This window comes from Sardina pilchardus, chromosome 8 (assembly GCF_963854185.1).
Source record: "Sardina pilchardus chromosome 8, fSarPil1.1, whole genome shotgun sequence".
Lineage (NCBI taxonomy): Eukaryota > Metazoa > Chordata > Actinopteri > Clupeiformes > Clupeidae > Sardina > Sardina pilchardus.
The window spans coordinates 6,218,013-6,222,591 of record NC_085001.1 but is presented as its reverse complement, the minus strand read 5'-3'; the positions used below and the strand labels follow the sequence as shown (position 1 = coordinate 6,222,591).

Below are 4,579 nucleotides of genomic sequence, written 5' to 3'. Positions count from 1 at the left end.
CATTCATGATTTATGCATTACTTAATGGCTTGATATCCCATGAATCATCAGGAATTGACATGAGTTCACCATATGTCATTCATGACCTCATGCATGAACAACGCATCAACTAAAGCATTAAGTATGGTGGCTACACTGTAAAAAATGAATCCTGGTGCCACGGATATTACACAGAAAAAATTAAGTATGTCTTGATTTCCTTAAGTAATCACCTTAAAAGAATAATGACTATGTATTTTCCCAAATAAATCAACTACATTTACGAGAAAAAAATGCAGAGAAAGTGCTCCCTAAAATAATTGCGGCAAGTTGCACATTTCTCCCAAGTAAATGTGCAGCCCCTTTTCCTAAATATTTCAAACATCCTAACTGCCACTTCACAAGTCGTCGACGTTCACTCTCCACACACACCGCGACTGGATTTGAAGGCTCATGCAGGTCGTCTGTCAACATCGGCAAAATCTTCTAATCGAGGTAAGTTCTAAAAGAAATATTTTCCACTGCTCGATCTGTGTGTGTATCTGTAGGTGATATTTTGTAAAATGATAGGAACTGGTTATTCCTTTGATAAATGGTTGGCTAATAAGCTAACATGTTAGCTATATGACGGGGGATTTAGAGGCTCGTTTACACGTATCTGGATTATTTGAATGAACACATACATCTGTAATAGATATATTTACTGACAGGGCACTGACATGGAGTGTTTAAATCCTAGGTAAGGAAGTTATTGGTTGCTTATAGATTTTGAAGTAGCAGCTAGCTGCTAGCAAGCTAAACGGTTTCTGAAACGAGGGGACTGGCGTTTGCAAGCCATCGAAGGAATGTGTTATAATGCAGATTACTATTTGTGTATAATACTCATAGTAAAGAACTGCAACAGATACTGTTTCTCACTCATAAGACCACCATGTCCATGAGGATCGCACATTAAACCTGCCAGTTCTTGATGCTGTTGGTTATGGTTAGCTAGCTCAGTGACACAACTGTGTGTCGAACGGCGCTGCTGCAACCGTCAAGGTGAGGCTGAGAAAAGCCTATGCAGAGCGGGGGTAGGCTAACATATCTGCAAGCGTAGACGACCAGTGCCATCTATTCCATTTACTATAATAACTCTATTCATCTTGCCGTCACTCTGACATCAAATAGCGTTACATATGAAGCTTCAGCCTCTGTATGAACATTGTAAGTTGTATCTTGTCGAGGAGGACTACAGTACCATTCATTTTTGTATTTTTGTATTTCACCAATTTCAGACTTCCTCCATTGACAGAAGCAGAGAGATGGTTTTGCAAGGGCTGATTCGATACCTGTGTGAGAAACCAGGAGACTTAATCCAGGAGTACAGTGTAAGTAACTGTGATGATATGTACTGTACTAATCTATTCTGGTTTACATGTACAGACTCATAGAATGATCTTTGGTATTTGTGTGTGCTCTACAGTGAGAGGCAGCGGTTCAAGGAGACTTCATCAGACCTCAATCCAACAGAACACCTTTGGGATGAATCAGTGGAAACTGAGAGCCAGTCTCCTCATCCAACATCTGAGAGATGCCTATGCAGAGCGGGGGTAGGTTAACATATCTGCAAGCGTAGACGACCAGTGCCATCTATTCCATTTACTGTAATAACTCTATTCATTTTGCTGTCACTCTGACATCAAATAGCGTTACATATGAAGTTTCAGCCTCTGTATGAACACTTTTGTATTTCTATACAACATTTGAGGCCAATATGCAGACTATTTCATGAGTAGTTTGTGCATGGGCATTCTATCATGTCTCCATTTAGTTTCCTGTGTTATTTATTTATATATATATATGTTTTTTAAATCAACAACAAGTATTAGTATTAAATGGACATGGGGGGAAGAGGGAGGGGTTGTGCATACACACATGTATACACACAGAAATAGACAGGCAGTCAGTCTATAAGTTGTATCTTGTCGAGGAGGACTACCATTTATTTTTGTATTTCACCAATTTCAGACTTCCTCCATTGACAGAAGCAGAGAGATGGTTTTGCAAGGGCTGATTCGATCACTGTGTGAGAAACCAGGAGACTTAATCCAGGAGTACAGTGTAAGTATCTGTGATGATATAGTGTACTGTACTAATCTATTCTGGTTTATATGTACAGACTCATAGAATGATCTTTGGTATTTTTGTGTGCTCTACAGTGAGAGGCAGCGGTTCAAGAAGACTTCATCAGACCTCAATCCAACAGAACACCTTTGGGATGAATCAGTGGAAACTGAGAGCCAGTCTCCTCATCCAACATCAGTGTGTGACCTCACAAATACGCTTCTGGAAGAATGGTCGAAAATTCAAATGAACACACTCCTAAACCTTGTGGAAAGCCTTCCCAGAAGAATGGAAACTTTTATACTGTAGCTGCAAAGGGTGGACCAACGTCATATGGATTAAGAATGGGATGTCACTCAAGTTCATATGCGAGTCAAGGCAGGCAACTCAGTACTTTGGCTAGTGTAGTGAGTAGAACGATGCTGCGGTCGTCTTGGAAGGTCATCTTTGGTATGTCAGGTTAAATGTACACTGAATAAATGTTGTTAATTGAAATACTGATTGTCTATTTGGGTATAAACACCACATACCACATCCTTTGAAAAAATATGGTAACAGACTTACTTTGAACATGCGTAACTGCTCAAAATAAGTGAGGCAATTATATTACGCATGATTTTATCATGTGAAATAAACCAGAAAAAATCAGGGAAATTTCCTTGATTTATTTTGAATGTGCTTAATTGCATTGAGATATTTTACACAACTTTTTTTTGATATACATGAATAATTTGAGTAAATTTCCATGATTTTTTAAGACTATTTTCTTGAAAATAAAAGGGTTATATTTTCCCCTAATATTTTCAGTCGTAATAAATTGCCTCAATTTTTTCTTGCATTTCCACTGTGTCATTTTTTACAGTGTACGGTACATCATTATGAACTATGGTTTATTAAGCATGATCATGATGATTTATTTTTCTGTACATGAAACATAATGAATTCATGCATGTAAGCCTTCCTGAATTATTAGGAGATTAAATAAGCATTAGTTGCTATGACTGTTGGGCTTAATTTGTACAAACTCTCTAAACACACTTTCTTAAACTCTTTCTCTAAACACACATCATTATTCACCACTTTAATTGAGGGGCCACAAACATGAAGAACTGATGAGTAACTAATACTTAGTTAATCCCCTAATATTTCAAGAAGGTTTACATGCATGAATTCATGATAAATTATGTACAGAAAAAAAAAATCACCATGATTATGCTTAATAAACCATAGTTCATAATGATGTAGCCACCATACTTAATGCTTTAGTTGATGTGTTGTTCATGGATAAGGTCATGAATGATACATGGTTAACTCATGTCAATTCCTGATGATTCATGATATATTAAGGCATGAAGTAATGCACAAATTATGAATGAATTAATGTATGAATTCATGATGATTCATGTACCGCAAAGTGTTACCATTAATTTGAAATGTAATATGAATTCTGATGTTTTCTTATTTCATTTGATGTCAGAATATAATTTAGTGTAACTTTACTTAGTGTGATTACACTGTAGGCCCTAGATGATATGTAGTTTAATTAAGTACATGCCACTTTAAGGAGTTTAGTTTTGGTTAAGAACATGATTGAATATAGGATGATGCGTGGCATGAGATGTTAGGAGTTCCACGTTTTTTCTGACCGTGTCAGTTGTGCCTATGTATGTGGCATTTAGTGTGCCATTTGTTTCAATAAAATATTCAAGAAATTACCTGGAAGACTTTTTATAAGAACACGCATCAGCCATAGGACTCCATTCAGCTAGGTTTCATTCATTGGAAATGGATCTACAATATGCATTAACCAGGGTTGGTCTATCATTTGCTGTCTCCATATCACAATCCTCTGATATTCACTTATGTTATGTTATGTCTTATACTGTATGTCACTATGCCTGCATGGAGAAATTGCCTCTCAGGGATAAATAAAGTTTTTTGAATTTAATTTAATTTAATTGAATTGAACATGACCTCTACTGTCACGAGTAAGGGGTATTCTGTCATGGGCAGACAATATTAAAAATGTTCTCTGCAGTGGCATACCATGACAAGAAATGCTGAAGGACGTATGCATTCTGTTGATGTGCTGTGTACTGTATATAATGTCTTACTACTTGTGGGTAGTCACCTGACCTAGCATAAGAATCATATAACCAGAAAGTGTTCATGTATTGTTGTATTTGTGTAGGTATGTGAAATTTCAAGAATTACAAGAACATTGTCTGCTTAATTATAAGGATGACCCATGTCATTTGCAATGTGGCCATGTAAAAGCATGTATATGGGGCCTTGATTGACAGCCTTTTTGTTTGTTACTCAGACTGGAAAGATAAGTTGCAAGTTGAAAATATAATAAAACATTAACATTTAAATCATCCTCCGAAAATGTTATGAAAAGAATGCAAACAATGACCTATTCAGCTACGCTTGCGCAAAACAACAGAGTGTTCAAGCACCCCTATTTCTGTTGAATTAAACACGTTGTGTCCAT

General features: G+C 36.7%; 1 long non-coding RNA gene across 1 annotated transcript; it reads left to right on the top strand.

Annotated features, from left to right (window-relative positions):
- Positions 1 to 712: 712 nt before the first annotated feature.
- On the top strand, positions 713 to 2,421 carry LOC134089495 (uncharacterized). Its single transcript, XR_009940061.1, has 4 exons — positions 713 to 1,349; positions 1,445 to 1,571; positions 1,990 to 2,082; positions 2,181 to 2,421. It is a non-coding gene; the product is annotated as an uncharacterized LOC134089495 (long non-coding RNA).
- Positions 2,422 to 4,579: the final 2,158 nt, after the last annotated feature.